This window comes from Lissotriton vulgaris, chromosome 1_1 (assembly GCF_964263255.1).
Source record: "Lissotriton vulgaris chromosome 1_1, aLisVul1.2, whole genome shotgun sequence".
Taxonomy (NCBI): Eukaryota; Metazoa; Chordata; class Amphibia; order Caudata; family Salamandridae; genus Lissotriton; species Lissotriton vulgaris.
In genome coordinates this window covers 814,888,603-814,912,506 of record NC_141685.1, presented here as the reverse complement: position 1 = coordinate 814,912,506, position 23,904 = coordinate 814,888,603, and the positions used below count along the sequence as shown (strand labels likewise).

Sequence of the window (23,904 nt, the reverse complement as noted above, 5' to 3'; positions counted from 1 at the left end):
AGCCAACAAGCTGCAAGAGGCCTTTTACTGGAAGTACCAACCTGCCTAGTGGCGTATGGACCTGGATCCTGCTGTTTGTCTGCCTGGTACGCTGTAAGTCTCTACGTGCCTCTCCTGAGGTCCTAGGGACCTTAAAGTCTACTAATTAGAGAGACTCAAAAAACAAGAGAACTCACGCTGGTGGGACTCTACGACTTTGAAACAATATATGCGTCTAAAACAGATACCGAGAGGCTTGCGCTCCAATACCTTCCCGACATATGATGATCTCGATCTAGATCTAGTGAAAAAATGGGAAGATTCCATAACTAATAACTCTTTTGCCCTTATGGACATTCTGATAGAAAGTGCGGATCGCAAATCCAGTAAACTACTGGGGGAAATTGCGATACTAGAGCAAGAAATAAAAGACCTTAACCTACCTGAACCCACCGTAAAAAATTACACCATTTTGGATGAGGTATTATTTAAACATCAGGAAGAAATAAAAAACAGGAAGGCCAGGCAAATAAAAAGAGATGACGCAGATTACCGTAATGGTCGAATTTTTACTTATGATCGCAAATACGACTCTCTAATTCGGCCTAATAACCCCAAAAAAAGTGGCAACATCTCATCCGCCCCAAGCTCTGTCTCATCCAGTAATGCATCCCTAAATTCTGCAGGTGTAAGCGAACCTGAACGGGACTTACAAGATACCAACAGTACCCCTTTTTTAGTGGAGCTAGAACGGATGCGCAAAGGGAACAAGACCCAACCCCAACGAGATACAACAGATCAAAGACCCACAGAGGCAGTAGGGGTGGCAAACGAAGACTAAAGAAAAAAACTGAGGTCAGGAACAGCAAGGAAATAGGGACCGAACACAATGAAGTCCAAGTAGTTAACCTTTCCTCTTTTCCACTAACTCCCGATATGACTAATCTCCTTTCTAAGGGCCTTAATTTCAACCCCTACTCAACAGGAGACACATGCCAAACGAAAATAGACCTCTTTAAATTTGTACGGAGCCTCAAATTAAAAAAGTATTTTGCTGGAAAAACTACCAACACTAAAAATGTTAAAAATATTCCTGATGTTTTAACAGATAATGTGACTACAATAAAAGATATACAAGCAATTCACCTATTGTTATCTATTACTGAATGCGAAGACAGCCCCCTAGAGATGGGACAACTCTTAGAAGAACTGAACATAGACACAGATCTGGGGGTTGTTAGTGGTTTGAAAAGCAAATCCACTTGGACACCAACACTACCAGGTGGTAACAACATTGACACTTTCTACAAGCGAGTTCTCGATGACATCAACAGAATTAACACGAAAAAACTCAATGAAACATTTACCTTTAAAGACAACCTCACCAAAGGAGAGCGTCTTGCCCTCGCTACACTCACACAGACTTCCACCATTGTGATCCGTGAAGCGGATAAAGGAGGGAACATTGTGATCATGAATGCAGACGACTATAACAACGAAGTACTAAGTCAATTAGCAGACACCTCTTGTTATGAACCGATCACACTTAACCCCATGGGCACCTTAACAACATCCATCAACAACCACCTACACAAATGGAAAGAAGATGGCCTTCTGAATGAAGATGAATACCTGTACCTTAAAGTACTCAAACCGACATTTCCATGGCTATACACCCTCCCCAAAATCCACAAAGATCTCCCCTTCCCACCAGGCAGACCCATTGTCTCTGGCATAGGGGGCCCCACTGAGAGACTGGCAGAATATGTGGATTTATTTCTAGGCCCACTGGTTAAAAACCTACCCTCATTTATTCAGGACTCCAAACATATACTGAGTGTACTAAGTGACCTAGAATGGCAACCAAACACCACCATAGTGACAATGGATGTGGTTGCCCTCTATACGAGCATCAATCCTGTCCTAGGTATAGAGGCTGTAACACAGGTTCTATCCAATAGACCGGCATCCCTGTGGGCCCATACCCAAATGTTAACATCCATGATGACCCTAATTCTTAACAACAACTTCTTTATGTTTCAAAAAAACTGGTATCGACAAAAACGTGGAGTAGCCATGGGCTCCAAGTTCTCGCCATCTTTTGCCAATCTGTTCATGGGTGCTTTTGAAACTGACCACATCTGGGGCACAAAAGGCAGTAAATATACCGACTCCATACTATTTTGGGGACGTTATATTGATGACTGCATCTTACTCTGGACAGGCTCGGATGAACTACTCCAAAGCTTCTTTGATCACCTTAACCACAACGACTGGGAATTGAACTTTACCATGAAGTCCAGTAAAACCAAAATGGAGTTTCTGGACTTAGAATTCTACGTTCTCGACAATAAATTACACAGTAAACTATATAGGAAGCCCACGTCATGTAACGCCATTCTTCGAGCTGACAGTTATCATCTGCCACACCAGATCAGATCCATACCGTTTGGTGAATTTCTCAGAGCCAGGAGAAACTGCAGCAAGGAGAGCGACCTGGCAGATACCTTACAAGACATGGAACGGAGATTCGAAAGACGTGGATATCCCCAATCCATCCTGTCCACAGCCAAAAAGAGACTAACTAAAATTACAAGACCAGAGACACTTAAATGCAACAACTCTAACAAGGCGAAAGACTCTACAGTGAGGATGATCACTGAATTCAATAGTCTACACAAATCAATTCGCACCAGTATGACCAAACACTTGAGTCTGCTAAAAAATGATTCAGTACTTAAGGATATAATTCCTCCGACTCCCCAAATAACTTTCCGTAGAGGAAGAACTTTGAGAAACAGACTCAGTCCCACTGTTCCACGAACAGACACAACTCCGGACTGGCTGACACAACGCAGCAAGGGGTTCTTCAAATGCGGCTTTTGTGTAATGTGCAAATGGGCTAAACATAAGACAACGAAATTCAATGGACCAAATGGAGACACATATGACATCAGAGTGAATATCAACTGCACTACGAAATATGTAATATACATAATTGAGTGTCAATGCGGGAAACAGTATGTGGGCAGCACAATAAGGTGTCTAAAGGACAGGATCTCTGAACACATGAGAGCTATACAAAAACAAGACCCTAAGTATCCTGTTGCCATACATGTAGCCAAATGTCAATCCACCATTGAAGATTTCCACATCTGTTTCTATGGCATTGAAACAGTACCCATCCACATAAGGGGTGGAAACCGAGAGCTGGCTCTAAGACGCAAAGAAGCGACTTGGATTATGCGTCTTCGCAGCATAGAATTCGGTCTGAACTACGACCCTGAGATGCAATATTTCTTAGGTAACTAAACTGTGACAAGACAATATAGACATTTACAATGCTATATACCCATCTCCACATTACAACAATAGCAAAAATGTTTACATAAAGACATAACTCTACCATTATGCCTCAAACCTGTACCAACAAGTATCACTATGCCTTTGAAAGTATGCCAACACAACAGAATTAATATGTTGATACAAACGTCTTTCTTACTGTTGTTTCTTTGAACTGTGTTTATTTAACTGTATATATTCACTCAATAACCTTTCTTTACAATCATGTACTTTATTGTTATATCGTCTGCCGATTGACACACCAGATAACTCTAAAGACTCTCATCCTTGGGACCAGGAATCGACTCAATTAACTTCTGTCTCACCGCCGCTCACTGATTCTTGGTTTCCTTACTAACCGCATTCCCTTTCAGAACACCGACTTTTTGATAAACTAGTATTTCTTCCATTAACTCCATCACCAGTTTTCCACTTACTCCACACAATGGAGTTTTATAGTATTTCTTCTAAATACAGTCAAGCTTCAATTTGAAGTTTAACACATCGCCGTTCTAGTTCTTTAAGAACGGGGAGAGAAAAAAACGGAAGTACACCATAAAAGACGTCCCAACTTCCTGTCAGGTGACCGTCTTTGAAAAACGGCGCCGGGAACCACAGGAGGGGGAACAAATCCAGTCAGGTAAATTATCTCGCGTCTCATACCGATCAATTCTCTTCTCTAAAAAACACCGAAATAGAAAGAAGGAGGATTCCACCATACCCGTTTGTTTGTCTTTACTCCCTCTACAGGTGTATCCGCCTGTCTACCCTAATTTGAGCTCTACAGCTTCAATCTCTTCTCCTCCCGGTTATGGCCTCCTTACGACCACACTAAGGTATGAGTATTGCTCTACGGTTTCTTCTAAAAGATACCACCCCTTCTCGGGGTTTTCTGGTACGATATACATAACCGTCTCTGTGTATTACCATATAGGATACATATTATGTATACCCATAGGAACCATCAAACTACGCGAATAAAGTTCATCACCCATATTTCGCCCTCTCGGGCGTTGGCCACATCACCACTTCCGGTTCTTTCTTTCAAAAGGGTGAGTCTTGTAGTTCTGTTTCATTCACTGTCAGGTACTAAAACTCGAACTTGGCTTCATCCTACAGTACAACCCATACTCATTAAGAAACGGGTTATAATTACCGCTATAGCACGTAATGCGTGTTTTTGACAAACACGAGATACTCTGCAGTTGGTGTTCTGATAAGATACACAGGTGTTGCTTTACAGCACCTTTCCATAGATATCCTCCTTTTCCGTGTATGCGTACACAGTGACCAGTGGCGTGCGGAATAATCAGCGTCTCTATAGAAATTGTTGACACTACCCTTTGGCTCTACAACAATCTATTATTTGGAGCACATTTTTGCTTTCCAAAATACCATGAGATGAGCGTTAGGGTTCTGTTTATCCATTCATTACTTTCGTGAAACTCATCAAGGTCCATAAATAATACAATCCTTCTAATATATCGACACCCCCTTTCTTCATTTACAATAGTACTATCTACTTCTGCCTTGTTTACTTTATAAAATTATCGATATATTCCACAAAAGTTTATGTAAATGTATTTGTTCATATGGACTCACTAAAACAGTCACTACAAGTCACTACAAGTCACATTGGGGTGTGTACCCGATAACAAACACAGACACTTTTGTTCAACTTCGCCACTTTTTATATTTTCTCACACTGGTCAGTGTGGCTGCATTTAAGAATTAGTAATGCTTTAGATTGTTGAAGTTATATCCACGCAATCTGTATACTCACTAAAGAAACATTATCACCATTCACCCACACCAAAGTCACCTGTACAACAGAATTCAAGTCACTCTTGTTTGACACAATGTCACTCCATGGCATGCCCAGTTTTCTCACCAAGGGTTCACCAACCACTTTTCACTTCATACATGTAAAACAACCATACAAATGCGTCTTTTGTATCTATACCCAGCCCTGAAGATTCGCAGTCTGTTTCCCTGCGATGAAACACGAGTTGGCCAGTACAAGAGGAACAATAAACCGGTGTTTTATACCAAGAATTCTACTTCATTGAAATTCCTTTCTCGGCACCTTGCAATCTATTGACTTTGAAACACTGTCGATGTGCACATTTTACTTATGTCACTATAACTAGAAATCACTCAGACATTATTGTTAATTTCCCAGTGCAGGGGTTTTGTTGTTTTGGTACAATTCGTGTGGATTTTGTGATCCACCTTTGAACGGTTACGAGGGATTACCGCCCGCCCTTTTGCCTGGAATCTGATACCTCATAACATTACAATACTCTGCGGTTACTTGGTTGCGCGCCTGTCCAATTCTGGAATACCTTAAACCCTCCCAGTAGATCAAAAACATTAACCAATGTTCAAGGGCTACATTCCTCAATATTTTAATTCATAAAAAGTGGGGTGGAAAATATTATATATATATATATATATATATATATATATATATATATATATATATATATATATATATATATATATATATATATTATATATTCACAGAAAAAAAGGTTAGAGGGATGTTATACTTAAGCTCAGATTTAACTTGTTGAAAACATGTGAAATTCAGCATCTACAGTCCCCTGAGCCAACTATAACTTACGCCCCCGAAATGCACTGCTTATGACCTTGCATATTAATCACTCATGACATGCTCTCTCTTGTACCCAGGACAAAGACATAGACTCCTCCAAGAGTCAGTTGGCTGACCTCCTGTGTGACTACAGGGAGCCAACAAGCTGCAAGAGGCCTTTTACTGGAAGTACCAACCTGCCTAGTGGCGTATGGACCTGGATCCTGCTGTTTGTCTGCCTGGTACGCTGTAAGTCTCTACGTGCCTCTCCTGAGGTCCTAGGGACCTTAAAGTCTACTAATATGGTTGGTTGGGACTTAAAAGAGTAAGTCAGAAGGTAAACCTTTTGACCAGGACAAACCTGGTTGGTGCGTCTGACCCATGCTCCACCATGGTCGACATCAAATCCAGGTCTACACTGATCTTTGGCTATCACTGGTGCTTTGTTACTTGGTGCCATTTCTACTTGAAGCTTTAGCATTCATATCTCTGGTTCCTCTGATTGGATTTTGGTCATTTTGTTTTAAAAATGTTACTCTATTTGCTAATTCAGTTAGGGAATTCTATTATTTTGGATTTCAACTTCATTTCAGATGGTATTGCATAAATACTTTACACATTACTGTAAGTTAAGGCTGTCTGCTCTTGTACCACAGCTACCAGGGTTAAGGCGCAAGTTAATTTAGTGACTTTGAGGGTTCACTCTGACAAGAGTTGTGATTACTCCTTGAAATGGGCATCCGCCCACCCAAATAATAGTCTAATTTCTTACAATTAGCATCTGTTTGTAGTTGAATTCAAGTGCAAAAGAAACACAGTGGCTCTGACATTAATGCGATCAGCAAAATATTAAACCTTGAATGCTGTTTAAAAAACATGTTTGGTCATTATTTACCTTAATGATATCTATCTGTTATAGCCTTTTAAATCAATGGCTTCACATCTATACATGTACGACCAGGCCCCATGGGCAACCCTCTGTAGATTGTTAAAGTACCTTACACATATTACAGAAATGAGCAGAATGGCGTGCACCATTAGAACAACGCTTACAATCATACTGCAAGGTAGTCCACCTTGCAGTATGATTGTCCATGAATAATACATTCTTTAACAATAGTGTCTCACAATTTTTATTTGATAAATGTCCAGTTTATTAAGAAGTTGTTACTAATGCCACATAATAACTCTTTAATGTTGGTATCTGCACAGAAATCTAATGGTGAATAATGCATTGTAAAGAGAAACTTTCGTTTTTTATTACGTTTGTTTTGGCAACAGAACTTTGAATTAACCAACAATCGATTTCAAACATAGATCTGCAACTCACACTAGTTGCCTTAATCTTTACCTTGTTTAAATGAAGTAGGGATTGCACTAAAAACATCACTGGTAGCTAAAGTGTGCACCATATAACTTTTACCATGCTAAATTACTCTCCTCTACTGTTTTTATTTCATACATGCGTACATGTAAAACCAGTCAATAGAAGTTCTCAGTCCCTTTACTCCCTACTTATTTTTTTTAATGGTCTACCCATTTATACATACTACGAGGAGCAGTAGGTTGGATTGTAATCGTAAATTACTTTTTCACAAAGGAAAACATTTCTCCTGCACTTAGCACACCTAAGTGTGTGTGCTCTCACGTACTACAGACTGAACAGATTTGTTTGGTTTCACCACCTTTTTGGATTTAGTGCATTTTCATGCAGGTGTTCTGAAATAGAAGACACAATATGAGTGTGTACTGCACATGCACAAGTGATGTAGATTTTGTTTTTCCCCGGTGATCTCCAGATTAAACATAAAACCTACTGCAAACAATGAGCATTGCAAGAAGTGCACTTGCGGATGTACTCACTTCACTCCATAAAACCAGAAAAAATGTTAAAAGCAGCCCAGCTGGGAAACTGATGCTGCAGTATGCATGAGTGGGTGAGGCCATGCCTGCACTGTTATGCAGAATTCTCCGTGGACTGTAAGCATTGGATAAGCCAATATGTACAAGTGCAGAAATACTGAATCGCTGCAATTTGGTAAAGTATGGAATCCTGTCTCACGGGCATGATGTATTTGGGGAATAGAGCGGCGTCCCGAGCCTTAAAGCACAACTGTCTCCCAATCAGTCTTTTAAAATATACCACAACACAATGATACCGTAAGCACTCTCCTATACACAACATCACTATTTGGCCATAACTTACAACACGTTGAGAACGCAAAAGTAGTACATTAAGCCCAGTAATCGGATGCCACATGTGAAGTACGAGGTAAAACAAAGATGTATCCGGGGTACAAAGCATTAATATAGGTACAAGCACGAATATCTTCAAACACTACCTTGACTGCCAAACGGGTGTGTGTGGACTGGGCTTGTGGATCAGGGATGATAGATACACCAGGTTGCGGGTCAGGGACGAGAGTGACACCGGGTCTTGGGGGTAAAGAAGGTTTTATTGGAATCACATGTTTTGATTTTAACATCAAAGTTCTCCTGGTTCTGAATGTTAGTCTTTCCTTCGCAAACTGACTGGGATCCGTTTTGGCGTTCGGGTTGTTTCCTTCTTGGTATTCTGGTCGTGGTTTCTCATCAAGGTCTGGTCATTAAGGCGACTCCCCTGGCTCCGGTTTCCCATGCAAAAGAAGACCAACAGAGAGGGTGCCGTTAGTTCCACTGTCTTCTGGGGGTTTGCACCTTGGGACCGTGTGTAGTGAGACTGGGGGAATCACCGGTGACAACGTGCATCTAACTTAAGTCAGTGATGTGGGACGGGTTTACAGACAGTGAGGAATAAACGCGGGGTAACGGAAACGAGAGGTTGGGAAAGACGAGGGAGAACAAACACGGGGCTTTTTACATTATTTACACACGCTTGCTTCCCACCCAAGCCGCCGTACCTGGGACAGCCACGCTCCTCCCCCGGGAGAGTGGCACGGCGGCTCACTGGGTCGTTGGCCTCCTGGCTCTCCGTGGGACTCTTCTCCGCCTCCTCCGGGATGTTCTTCGGGAACTCTTCATACTCCTTCGCTGCTGCAATCTCCCGCCCGCTCTCCAACTCCGCTCGTCGCCTTCTCCTCCGGGGTGATGTCACATGCCACAAACAGTACTTCCTGGGGTTTATCCAATCCGGCGTTGCTGACGTGTACAGAAGGAGTGTTCTTCTCCTCCGTGAACGCCCAATTAAAGGCGCCGTGTTCCTCTTCGTCAAGTTCGTCCTGTCCTGAATCCCAGGAGTCCGTCTGCAATGAAGGAGGCATTACGGGGTCATTTCCGGGTGTCCACCACTCCTCGTATCCACTCAGCCTCACCTTGTTACAGTGTGAAAGACCGTTCAAGAACGCACATTGCGAGCCAAGGTTACTGTATGAAATATATCACAAGGAGTAGAAAATCAAGCATGCTAACAAACACAGGCTCACACCCCGTGTATGACAGGCACTGAAACTGTCAGGATGCGGTCAAGGATACTGGATGCTCCTGTACATCACAACAGCTTTGGTCCCTCCTATTTGGTATCGAGCAGCCCCCACCCCCTCCCCAAGCCCCACAGCCGGAATTGCTAGACGCTTGTTAATGCTCATACCGGTTCCGAGGATAATTACCTCAAAGTCTGAGGGGAGACACTCCGCCATCTTGGTACAGTAGGATGGAAGTGTAATTGATTACGGAAGTGACAGCGGGTTTCCCGACGTAGTGTAGAGTGCGGGAAGGGAGTTGTAGTTTTTATAACAATCCAAACTATCGGTGCAGCTCCCTTTGGCATGAGAACTTCAAGTTCATCTCTAGTGTTCGGTGTGGATGGTATACTTGATAGAAGTTGGCGTTTAACAGCTTTACGCTCAATAATTTGTATTTGACAATGTCAAATATGAACATTTTATGGGATGTGGAAAACTGATCATCATAACATTTGGTTAACAAGCATTGGCCGTGTGGCCGTGAAAGTGACGCGGCCGCAAAAGGGAAAGTTATCGCGATGCATTTAATGACCATGGACACAGGAATGACAGATAGCGGCTCGCACGGGCACTTAACAGGAAGCTTGAGGCCAGCAAAAGCCTGTGGTAGCACTTCTAAAAGCCACTAACTAAATGTCTCGCAGAGCAGCGCATGCGGTGGCTCAGGCGAGACCTAAAATGGGGCTCCTACCCTATACACCCGCTACATATGCAAGAGCTACACACCTTTAGTAAGGCCTTGTTAAGGACCTGAGATGCTGTAGCGACCGGATCTTTAGACCAAGTTATCAGCTTACCAATTATAGCACACCCAGCCGCCACGTACCACCACCCTTCTCAGGACCTATGAAACACAATACCTAAAATACCTACCTGAGAATGGGGAAAGTGACAATAATACTATTATTAGTTGGACTTCCCTGCTCAAGAGCTGATCTCACGTCTATATCTGCAACTACCCATTAGAGGGGAAGTAACCCATCCCTCCGAGAGAATTTGGTAAAGAAAGGTCTCAATCCTCCCAAGCAAGAACTGTTAAGCCAAATCATTCTCATCTGAAGTTATTCCTTGCCATGAACTACACGTTCTGCTGTCATCAGTTACCTGTAAGAAGGGAATTACACATCCTTCTACACGTCAGCACCTGGCTAGAAAGAAAGGTTAATCCTGTCTCAGAAATAACATTCAAATGCATTTGGTAATCATTGGAGTCTATTTATTACACAATAATGATAAGGTAGAAAGAGCAATAGCATTTATGCAAATAGAAACTTAAGCACGACCTAGGAAGCAAAGAATAAATGGTTATATATTATACTCTAACTGAGAACGTCCCACCTTGGTCCTGCACATCCCGGCCTTGGCAGTTGAGTTGGCCCCTCTCTCGCTATTACTTCAGTTTATTCGGGACTCTGCTCTGCAATTACGGAAAAACATCTGCACTGCTATGCCTCATCGGAACTGCCACCTCTTCAGCATTCACCAGCTATCTTCAAACCCCAACTCCAACTGCAGCTTTGAGAACAATTGCTACATCCATGGGGACAACTACTGGTACTGACTACAGCGACTACTGGAACTGAACTGACACTCTGCTCCACTGCACTTCGATAATATGGAAGGCTCTCTCTCAATGGAAATTTCCAGCCAGCAACCTGCCTCCCACCGAATTCCTGTACCAAGCCCTGCTCTCCCAACTCATCCAGAGTGGCCAGCTACTGTTGCGTCTGGAGCCCGGGAAATAAGCACATTCCTTCGATAAGAGCCGGTCTTCACCGGTTTCTAACTGACGAACAACAAGCTAAAGCTAAAACACTATCCCTGACCTACAAGCGCCTCCGAGAGTCAGGGCAGAGACAAGATGGAGTCCCTCTAGTTTAATCCTCTAGGCCCGAAAAGAGGCGAAAGAGACATGGCATCATGTCGTAAACATAGGTATACCTTACACATAAGTAAGAAAAGGTTGGAAATAAAGGATCCATGATTATATACTGAGATGGCGGTGGACAACGGCACCACCAATCCAATTAATATAAATTATCATGTCGCTACAGATGTGTATAGTCCATATACCCCCAATTAGCTTCGCTCTGAAAAATAACACTTTCCGGAGTGAACCGAGAAGCCACCTTGAAACATGCCTAGTGGCACAAAGAGCTAACCATAACAGCCATATTGACAAAAAAGCTCCTGTCTGGATCAGGTTGTTAATAGGCATCACATGGTTACTGAGAGCATGTAAGGCAAGGCAGTGCTCATACAGCCTGATTCATGAACCGAAATTGCGATCGCAATAGCTGCGAAAAAGCTATTGCGAGCGCAATAGTCAAAATTGGTATTCTAGAAGAAAAATGCGAATTCGCAAACACAGAATTGCCGAAATCGCAAAATTATTCGCAGAATCCCGGCAGTAGCCCATTTGCGATTCGGAAATTGCGAGGAACCACGGATTCTGCGAATAAAATTGCGAAATCGCAATAGAATCGCAATCGCTATTCAAGAAAAATCGCAAATTGCGAAAAACCCGTAAATCGCTTTTTCCGAGGCGCAATTTAAGGACAACCCAAAGCAGGTGGTAACCATCAAAGCCTATGAAAAAAATGTTTGAAAAACCGTTTCCCAATCAGTAACAGGTGCTGGCCTGACCAAACACACTTAAGGAGATGCAGCAGCAGCATTAGGAGTCTCACAATGCCAGGACTCTACATGGTGGTCAGGCGGCGAAGGCTACAGCAAGCAGCACGGAGGAGACGTAGGATCCAGGAGAGGATATTCCGCCAGCAGGTCACCCTGCTGGGCCAAACCAGAGAGCAAACATGCGCAAAGTACCGCCTGAGTGGGCCAATGATCATCAAGCTAATTCAGGACCTTGACCCCTGATGCAGCACCCAACAAGGCGGACCAATGCCCTGCCCACCCATGTCCAGGTATTGTGCAGCCTGCACCTTCTGGCCTCCGGGAGCTTCCAGGGGATAGTTGCTGCTGCTGGGGGGATATCCCAGCCCACCATGTCCCGCTGCCTAAGGAGTTTCCTAGATGCAATGCTGACCCAGCTACACCACCACATCAAATTTCCCATCAGCCAACAGGAGTTGGATGAGACCAAGCATCAATTCTACAATGTTGCGCATTTCCCACATGTGATAGGATGCATTGACTGTACCCACATCCACATTTGCCCACCAGCTGAAACGGAGTACATGTACCGCAACCGCAAGTCCTACCACTCCCTCAACATCCAGATGGTGTGCAATGCCAAGACATACATCACGGACATAGTGGCACAGTACCCGGGGAGCACACATGACTCCTTCATATTCCGGCACAGCGACCTCCACACACGACTGGTCAGGGGAGACTTTGGTGAAGGACACCTACTTGGTAAGTACACTTGGCCCACAATGTAGCACTGTGATGAAGTAGCTGCGCTGCACAGGCACTCACCCTCTGCTCCTCTCATGCAGGTGACAGTGGCTACGCCCTCCGTGAATACCTCCTCACCCCATACCTCAACCCTGCTACACCACAGCAACGGCGTTACAATGTAGCACACATACGCACAAGGAATTGCATTGAGAGGACATTTGGGCTACTAAAGAGCAGATTCCGCATACTGCACAAGACTGGTGGGGCTATGTACTACAGTCCTGATGTGTGCTGCCGCATTGTGGCTGTGTGTGCAATACTACACAACATTGCTACCAAGCGACGGATGCCTGTAGAGATCTCTGGCAGTGAGTCGGAAAGGGACGACCGGCCACCTGCACATGTGCGTCATGCACGCGGGGAGAATCCAGCTGAAGGACACAAACGCCGCAACCACATCACAATGAACAGTTTCTAGTGCACCCACTCCCCTCACCCCACAATTCACAAATGCATGACAATGGAAATAATGACAGGAGGCCGATGTACGATGCTAGAATAAATATTATTGTTGAAGGCACAATAATAATGACTTTTTCAAATTCTTAACAAGTGAGCAGTATTACGCCATACTGCTCTAAATCATACACAGGACATGCTTCTATCATCAGCATGTCCCTGCCAATGTACAGTAAAGTCAAGTGCGCCTCCGGCGCGCGGCACCCAATGGCCTTTCAGGCTCATCCTCTGGGACGGCACGTGAACCCGCAGTGGGCCTGCTGCTGCGGCGTAGCACACCAACCTGTGAGGCAGACAGGCTGCTGACACTGGAGGCCCCTTCAGTGGTGTCGTCTCCACCACCATTGGCTGGGCCGGTTGGATGAAGTGCCAGTACGGCACTGGTGACCTGCTCCAAGACTCGCGCCACATCCTCGCAGCATTGCACCATCTGCTGCTGCATAGCTAGGGAGCGACGTGAGAGCTAGGAGTGGTATTACCAATAACATAGTTCGAGCGCGTGTACGCAGATAGCCACGTAAGTAGCTGGCGGCGGCGGGCGGTGTTGCGCTGCGAGATGACGGCCGCAGTGTTCGCCTCCATAGCAGTTGTCATCCGCTCTAGCCTGTCAGACACGTTTGCGACATTGCGGCCAATGTTGTGGAGCTGGAGTTGGATAGCCCCTTGGCGTCGTGCCTGCAGTTGATGGATGCGCAGCATCCGGCGCTCTATGCTCAGCCCTGGCACGCGCACAGCCATCCCCCTCCTGCCGCTGCGTGCTGTGCTCTGCTGACGATCCCTGCCAGGCCTGCTGTGCTGGCTGGCCACAGTGGGTGTGCGCACTGTCACCGCTCTAGCAGCACCAGATGTTGAGGGTCCCGCTGGTGGTGGTGTTGCGGTTGCCAATGGTGCTGGCGCAGATGGTGGTGGTCTGGCAGCAGGGATTGCTGCAGCGCCTGATGGTGCTGGCGCAGATGGTGGTGGTCTAGCAGCAGGGATTGGTGCAGCGCCTGATGGTGCTGGCGCAGATGGTGGTGGTCTGGCAGCAGGGATTGGTGCAGCGCCTGATGGTGCAGGATGTGCGGCTGTTGGCACCTCCTCTGCATCCTCTGTTGCCTCGTCTATGAGCAGCCTGTCGCTGTCGCTGCTGTTGTTGTCAGCGCCACCTGTGAGGGGAAGTGGACGTAGATTAATTGCATGTATCTGTCACACGTGCAGTTGCTACATGCATGCTAGCTGACATTCCCTGACTGGCTGTGGCATTGCGTACTTTGGGACATGTCTGGCTGCATTGGGGTTCTTGTACATTGTGGGCAGACTACATGTCCCACAATGCTTTTGGGCATGACCTAAAGTGCATGGATTGCATGACTTGGGTTGATTATGGGAGGCTATATGGTCATGGCCATTGTCAGGGGACAGGGTCGCAGTCGCATGTCACTTACCTTGGCTGTCTTGGGTGGGTCGGGATGAGTCCAGTGTGATGACCCCTATGCACGCCTCTGGCTCAAGTGTGTCCTCCACACGGTCCTCCATGGAGGTGTTGGGAGGGACTGTTGGGTCTCCACCTTCAGTAGCCAGGCTCTCGCCCAGCCTCTCTGCCACCCTCTCCTTGGCACGACCTCGGAGGTCGTACCACCTCTTTTTTAACTCCTCGATCGACCTGTATGTCACTCCCACAGCGCTGACTTTTGCGCCGATCGCCAGCCACAGTCGGCGTTTCTCCGCCTCAGGCACCCTCCGGGAGTCCTTACCAAATAGTTTTGGGTGGTTTTCAACCACTCCGTCTATCAGGTGCTCCAACTCCTGCTCAGAAAATTTGAGCTTCCGCTTGCGCCCGGCGTCACTGGGCCCTGGTGCTGCATCCTCTGCCATTGCTGCTCTCACAAAGTGAAGGATTTGGAAGTTTGGAGGGGTTCAGGAAGGAGCTCTGTGTGATGCAGCCTCGAGATCTGCCTCACTGTTCTGAATGGGGGTGGGAACTGCCTGCTTCCTGGTTGTGATGTCATCACTGTGCTCGAAATGCGACTTCCCGTTTTTGCGATCTCGCTGTTTGCGAGATCGCATTTAGCGATCTCGCAAATTGCGATATCGCAATTCCTTCACGGATTTTGACGGAAATAGCGATTTTTCTGCGATTTTGTAAAATCGCTAACGCTTTTTGCGGCCGCGTGCGATTCGCTTTATTTTCTCGCAGATTTTGATGAATGCCGTTCTACGAATTCTAAATTGCGATTCGCTATCAATCACAATTTAAAATTCGCAGAATTCGGTTTTCATGAATCAGGCTGATAGTGTTTAAAAAAAACACAATAACAGAACATGTCCGCGCTCACTACTCTTCCCAGCTGCCCAGCTCAATCTAACAGATAACGAGAAACAACCTCCTTGTCACATACACTACATGAGGTTTAGCGCTTGAAAAAAGCAAGGATGCAAACAACTCTATCAAGGATTAAAGCCAACTTTTCATGGGAACAATGAGAAAAAAAACACACTTGCTTAGCCTTGATCACATGCACAAAATTAGGCTGATTAATATGTTACAGAAGTAGAGCTTCAACTCGGGCACCTGCTTTCTTTATTTCTGTAACTGCTTCCTGTGACACCGGCACCAACAGCAATCAGATTCTATATCAGGAATTTCAAGAAGACACACACATAAGTGTCTATGGGTCTGAAAAAGAAGCCAAGCGTACTGAGTGATGCAACACAAACTCCTCAACAAAAAATAAAACTAAAGAACAGGAAAGGTGAGATTAACTGATCCTGGCCTATCCTAGTGAAGTAAGGATACCCATCAGTCACCACTCGGTACCGCCCTTCATCATTTGGGACTCCTTAAGGAGCTACTACCATGCGAACTATAGGTTAAGTGTAAGGATAGAATGGAATATCCTTCATCAACCAAATAGCCCGCTGTACTGTTCTTGTGTTGTTAAACAGTTATTTCTCTTAGTGGGTGATGGGGTTGCAGTGCATGTGAATGTGAAAAAGTGCACAGAAAGAGGAATAAAAAATGAGTTGCTTCTTCACCCAATTTTAACCCACTTTCTCACATTCACATGCGCTGCAACCCCATCACCCACGAAGAGACCGCGCGTGCTTCTACCACGCATCCTAAACCACCAATGCATCTTAACCTCGCATTCCTTTACCACGCATGCCTTTACCACGCAATTTTGTGGTAAAGGCATGAATGGTAAAGGGGTATCCGTGGATAGGGTTGCGACCCCCCGCCCAAAGCTACAAACTCAAAACCTGCCCCCCTCGCCCTTAGGTACAAATACCCGACCCCCTTCCTAACCCTTAACAAACATGACCCGACCCCCTTCCACCCCCTGCGCTGACCCTAAAACTACCCCAACCCCTTCCACTGCCCTTAGGCCTGAAACCTAAACCCCTATTTTAAACAAGCATTTGCAATGCAATAGGTCTCGCATTAGGAAAGTTTGAGCTATTGGTATTGTAAATGACAAATTTTGTATTTATGTGTTGGTTTTGAAAATAGTGAATGTAATAGCTTTGTCATTTACAATGCCAATAGTTTTAACTTTTGCAAATGCGACACCTATAGCATTTGTAATGTAATATGTGTTGTATTTACGTGACTTAGATATATTGATATTACAAATAGCAATAGTTAAAAAAAAAATTAATACTTAAATAAAAGTTATTGTAATTTATAATGACAATAGCTTAAACTTTTGTAAATAACTTTTGTGAAGATTCTGTTCATTGTATTTTATTGTGATGAAAATCCAGGAACAGAAGTGAAATATTAACATCTTTTTGTGACATTTGTAATAAAGCTTGAAACATTGAGAGAACATATTTGAACCAGTTGTTGTTGAATGGTTGCACAGATTGATGCTGTGGTGGCGCAGAGTGATGTTTTGGTGGCGACGAGTGATGCAGTGGCCTTCAGTGATGCAGTGGTAGCGCATAGTGATGTTGTCGTGGCCCTCAGTGATGCTGTGGTGGTGCTGAGTGATACTGTGGTGATGCGATAGATAGAGTGAGTGCGATAGATAGAGGGAGGGTGATAGATAGATAGAAGGAGGGCGATAGATAGATAGAGGGAGGGTGATAGAGTGAGGGTGATAAATAGACAGAGTGATGGCGATAGAGTGAGCGCGATAGATAGACAGATAGAGTGTATTTATGTCGCATTAAGTAGAGTGTAAGTATGAGGTGTGTAATTATATGGCAATGAGTGGTATTATGTGGAGTGTATTTACGTTGCAATGAGACGAGTGTAATTATGTTGCGTGTAATTATGTGGCACGGAGTGGTATTTGAAGTGTATGTTGCACTGAGTGCAGTGTAATTATGTAGCATTTAATTATATGGCACTGAGTGGTATTTTTTTGAGTGTATGTTGCATTGAGTACTATGTAATTATGTAATATATAATGTGGCACTAAGTGGTATTGTGTGGAGTGTGTGTTGCATTCAGTAGAGTGTAATTGTGTGGCATGTAATTATCTGCCACTGAGTCGTATTTGGAGTGTATGTTGCATTGAGTGCAGTCTAATTATGTTGCATATAACTATGTAGCACTGAGTGGTATTTGGAGTGTATATTGCATTGAGTGCAGTGTAATCATGTGGCACTGAGTGGTATTTGGAGTGTATGTTACATGGAGTCCAGTGTAATTATTTGGCGTGTAATTATGTGGCACTGAGTGGTATTGTTTGGAGTGTATATTGCACTGAGTGCAGTATAATTATGTGGTGTGTAAGTATGTGGCACTGAGTGGTATTTGGAGTGTATGTTGCATTGAGTGCAGTGTATTTATGTAGCATTTAATTATATGGCACTGAGTGGTATTGTTTGGAGTGTATGTTGCATTGAGTGCTGTGTAATTATGTAGCATATAATTATGTGGCACTGAGTGGTATTGTATGGAGTGTGTGTTGCATTGAGTGCTGTGCAATTATGTTGCATATAACTATGTGGCACTAAGTGGTATTTGGAGTGTATATTGCACTGAGTGCCATGTAATTATGTTGCGTATAACTATGTGGCACTGAGTGGTATTTGGAGTGTATATTGCATTGAGTGCTGTGTAATTATGTGGCACTGAGTGGTATTTGGTAGTATATGTTGCATTGAGTGCAGTGCAATTATGTTGCATATAACTATGTGGCACTGAGTGGTATTTGGAGTGTATATTGCATTGAGTGCCGTGTAATTATGTGGCACTGAGGGGTATTTGGTAGTATATGTTGCATTGAGTGCAGTGTAATTATTTGACGTGTAATTATGTGGCACTGAGTGGTATTTGGAGTGTATGTTACATTGAGTGCAGTGTAATTATGTAGCATATAATTATGTGGCACTGAGTGGTATTGTGTGGAGTGTATGTTGTATTCAGTAGAGTGTAATTGTGTGGCATGTAATTATGTGGCATTGAGTGGTATTAGGAGTGTATGTTGCATTGAGTGCAGTGTAATTATGTGGAGTGTAATTATGTGGCACTGAGTGGTATTTACAGTGTATGTTGCATTGAGTGCAGTGTAAATATATGGCATGTAATTATGTGGCACTGAGTGGTATTTGGAGTGTATGTTGCATTGAGTGCAGTGTAATTATGTGGGGTTGTATGTGGGGTTGTGTGTGTGGTTGTGTGTGTGGGTGTGTGTGTGGGCGTGTGTGTGGGTGTGTGTGTGGGTGTGTGTGTGGGTGTGTGTGTGTGGTGGGCGGGTGTGGAGTGTGTGTGGGGCGTGTGTGTGGGATGTGTGTGGGAGGGATTGTATGGGGGTTTGTGTGGGGGGGTGTGGGGGTGGTGAGGTGGGGTGTGTGTGTGTAGGTGTGGGTGGTGGGAGTTTGTATGTGTGTGGGGTTGTGGATCATTCTTTCAAGCAAAAACAGATGTAAGTGAATGTGTGCACATTAGTCGAAACAACATTAAACAACACTGCGAAAAATACAAGCATGAAAAATGTGGAATCCATGAAGTTGCATAAAAAAATGACAATGCCTTTTATTTATGCGTTTGAAAACCTGCAAGCTGTGCCTAAACAAGCTCTTTGTACTTGTAGTCCTTGCTTATGAGAAGCAAGGCTGGTAGTCTCCTTACTGCAAGCCTTGCTTCTCGTAAGCAAGGACTGTACAAAGTGTGTGTTTATGCACCACTTGTAGGTTTTCAAAACAAATGAATAAAAGGCAGTGTCATTTACAATGCCAATAGCTCCAACTCTCGCAAATGAGAGACCTATTGCACTGCAAATGCTTGTTTCATATGTTAACAATGTATGGGTTAGTACCAGTTTAACATCCAAATACAGTAATAAGCAACTGAAAGCAGACCAGTCAACCTTTGTAAACGACCTACCATTGCACAGCAGCACGGGTCCCCATAATTTTAGCAAAATTTTGATCTGTTTGGGGTAGAAACAATTTTGTTTGTTAAAAAGGCAGATAATTCCACGGATGATGGATTAAGCGCAGATCCATAATTCTGGGGAAAACGCTGCTGCATCGCATAATTCCAATAGCCCTGGCTACACCTATACATTAGTCTGTGTTGCATAAGTCGAACAAAGTCCATTGGGCTTAAAAATCTGATTATGTTCTACCTGACTGTGCATGATAGTGGTACCACAAGCAACTCCTTGACAATGCACAGAGTTCCCCCATGCACCAGCCAGCAGGGGTCGCAATTGCAGGAATCAGATTTTATTCTTGGCAGTAGAAAGTCGTCCCCCCCTCCCCCCACCTCACGTCCATTAAAGCTAAGTGGATCACAAATGTTCTAAAACCTTGGGTTGTGGTTCTAAATAGTTTGGGAAGCACTGGTCTAGACAAAACTAACTGTAGTTTATTACAAATCTGGATTGTGTACTCATGACATGTGGAAGCCAAGCATACAATGTAAACATAGTTGTGGGACTAATCAGTGGCATAGCATGGCAGCTGATTCAGTTGTACTTTGCACTGATTTTACGCATTGTAGCTATCAATGGTGCAGCGGTCGCAATGGCACCAGGGGCGAACGACCAAAACGTGCTTGCACTAGGGACCATGACACACTGGTTACAACACTGGTTTAAAACACGAAAGTGGCACATTTGAAATAAATACTAATTTTGCTGCATGGGCTACGTGCCCTAAACAGTACATTTCTAAAGAAGATCGAAGGAAGCAAAGGAGGATTTTACTTCACACAAATTCTAAAACGGAGTGCACTTAAAACAGGAAATAATTTGCCACTTCAAAAACCTTATATAGTGCCAATCCTGAATGACAGTCAGTCCCTAATTTACGGAAATGAAGATGGTAGGCAGGTAGGGCAACAATCTATTCTTCTGCAAACACGCCTCATCTATAAAAGATTGATTGTCATGTGACCTATCTTAAAAGTCATTTGAAAATAATGTGAGAGCGGAACTACAATTCCCATGCACCCCTTGCACCTCCCGCACACTGACGCCGCTCATGGACAGTTGCCATGGAGATATCAAACAATATGGATTCATGCTGCATGCAGCAGATAAGTGCGCCTATCGAGTGAGCCTGTCACCGGGGGACCAGGGGATTTTCATTTAACTTATTTTCATTTAACTTTGCTGCTTATTGTGCATGGCAAGCATAAGGTGTTTTGTTTATATTATCAACATTATTTTCAAACTCGGGCCGTAAGACGCTTTGTAGCGCCTAAAACGCTAGAATGTCAGCCCAGTTCGACGAGGAAACGCTGCACGACCTGTATGCCTGGGTCGACGACATCCCTCTGTCCTGACCGAAGAAGAACATCGCCCGGGACTTCTGTGGGGACCTTATAGCTAGATCTACCCCCTCCCACTCTCCCTTCCAACCCCACTCTTACCTCTTTGATGATATATGGTGAGAGTGTAGCAGAGTTCACTTAACAAAACAGTTAGAAGCTAAACAATATCAAAGTTCAAGCCGAGTTTTAATAAATAAGAGCAAACGTACTTCATGTAGAAAACAAGTACGTAAATGAAATAAATAAAACTGGAGCACGCAGTTGAGGTTCTGTTTTTTTCCTGTATTTGGTGCACGTCGGCCTGGAGCGCAGAAGAGACGCGAGAGGGCAGGAGCGTGACGCCGTGAGCGTGCACGTTGGCGTTCCCTGCGGCTCGTGACAGTGGCGGCGCCTGCGGCTCGTGACAGTGGCGGCGCCTGCAGTCTTCGCCCACTGAACTTGAGGAGTGCTGTGAGACGGGGAAGAGTATAGCAGACCCGGTGAGGGGGGGGCCTCGGGGCACATTGCCGGTGCCCGCCCCCCCTCCCCCCCGTGATGGAAGCCATGCGTGTGCCCGGTAAGCGGGGTTGGGAGTGTGTGTGCGCGTTGGTGTGTGTATGTAAGCGGGGGCAGCGGCGGGGGGGGGGGGACGGCGGGTGCGCTTGTATGTGCCTGCGTGTGTTGCACCTGTGTGTGTGCCTGCCTGTGTGTACGTGTGCCTGTGTGCAGGGGTGTGGGGGCTGGCTGTGTGAGCACGGGAATGTAAGGCACGAGAGGGGCACAGCGACGTGCGCGCTCACGAGGTCAAATCTGAGCAAATCTGCGCTCGTGCACCCTCTCGTGTCCACATTCCCAAATACGGGTAACATTAGGTCTGAAGCAGACACCATCAATGCTCACGCATTGAGGGTAGGTCTGCTCGACCTAAAAACTACCCGACTCCCCCTACCTGAGCCCTAAAAACAACCCACCCTCCACTAAGCTCTAAAAACTACATTGACTACACATTCCCCTCCTCCTACCCTGAGGCCTAAAACCCTGTCCCTTAGCAAACACAACCCCGACCACCTACCATCCCCTGCGCTGTCCCTAAAACTACCCCAAACTCTTCCATTGCCCTTGGACCTAATACTCTAATCCCTAATTAATAAAAATACCCTGACCCTTCCCCCAGCCCTGTAAACTACTCCCAACGCTGAAAACTACCCCAGACCTCCACAGCCCTGAAAACTACCCCTGACCCCCCAGCCCTAAAACTACCCCTGACCCCCCCCCCCAGCCCTGAAAACTAGCCCGACCCTCTCCAGCCCTACTTCCCTCAACGCGACTTTCTTCCTGGCGAGGTCTTCCTGATTCCGCCCAGCAGCAGCAGCAGCTAGACCGCGCACTGTCTTAACCATGCATATGCGCGGTTAAGCGATGTCGGAACTCGTGTGGCTGAGGCCGCTGTGTTCAGACTGTTTCCCCACAAACATAGATTGTTATAGCCTTCAACAGGGCCGTTTCTACCATTAGGCAAGACTAGGCGGCTGCCTAGGGCGGCAAAAGGGCTAGAGCGGCAAAAGGAGATTTTTTTATTTGCACCTACGATAGTAAAGCTAGGCGGCCGCCGAGTCCTGCGTAATGGTAGAAACGCCTCTGCGCACCAGCAGCACCTGCCCCGCGGACCTCTCTGCAGCCCTGGCGAAGCAGCGTAGCATCTCCTGCTGAGCCCGCCACCCACCCCGAAGCCGCGTGCCGCCCTGCGCTGGCCGGAGAAGCCACCCTACTCCTACATCGCGCTGATTGTCATGGCCATCCAGAGCGTGACTGTGCAGCGCCTGACGGTGGGCGAGATCTACCAGTTCCTGCAGGCGCGCTTCCCCTTCTTGCGCGGGGACTGCCAGGGCTGGAAGAACTCGGTGCTACACAAGTGACAACCTCTCCCTCAACAAGTGCTTCATCAAGCTGCCAAAGGGCCTGGGCCGGCCCGGCAAGGGCCACTACTGGACCATCGACCCAGCCTCCGAGTTCATGTTCGAGGTGGGTTCCATCCGGTGGCAGCCCCGTGGTTTCCGGCGCAAGTGCCAGGCGCTGAAGCCCGCCATGTACCGCGTGGTCAACGGCCTGGGTTTTGGGGCCTTCGACTTCCAGGCGCACAGACCCTGCTGGGTTGCCACTCAGGGAGCTACGACTCCGTGGGCCTAGAGGGGGATCAGCTGCACCCACCACATGCCCCCTAGCCCTGGCTCCAGCTACATGGCCAGCTGCCCCTTCGGGGAGAATACATGCCAGAGAGCAGCAGCAGTCCCCTGCCCTCCTCGCCTGCCCTGGCCAGCGCAATGGACTGCCACTCGCCTTATTCCAGCCCTCCGGTGCACTGGAGCTACTCGGGGAAGAGCCTACATGAAGCAGCAGCCCTTGCCGCCTGGTGGTGCTCCTGCGATGGGGTTGCACTCGGGTGGTCCCTTACTCCCTGGACCAGGGCTACCTGAACCAGAACACAAGGGATGAGCTCTAAGGTGAGCGCTGCCGTTAGCTAAGCAGGTTACAGCTGGAGGTGGGTGGAGGAGTCTCGTTAAATAGTTTTGCTTTTGCACAATGTTTTTTTATCTACAGGGTCTCTTCTTCAGCAACCGGACTATGGTGCACAGCGCGTGCCATCAAATTCCTTTGCGCATGCATTTATTATCTTGTTAATTCACATATCCATATATTCATTCCTGGGCCCATTTGTTAATGCATTCACAATATAGCTATGCAATCACTTCTCGTTTAAATGATTATTTTTCCATGAATTAATTTATTTGCACAGTTTATTCTTCACTTCTAACATTCCTCTGTTCACTCACAGAATAATCCATCTATCCAGCCATTCATTGATCCATCTAATCATTCATCGATTTCTTTCATGAAAAATTCGGCTGTGAGGAGGAGTTATAGACTAAATTTAGCACTCGGACACTACA

General features: G+C 45.6%; 1 pseudogene; it reads left to right on the top strand.

Moving 5' to 3' along the window:
- The first annotated feature begins 1,167 nt into the window (after positions 1 to 1,167).
- LOC147747940 (forkhead box protein F2 pseudogene) lies at positions 1,168 to 23,456 on the top strand (annotated as a pseudogene).
- Positions 23,457 to 23,904: the final 448 nt, after the last annotated feature.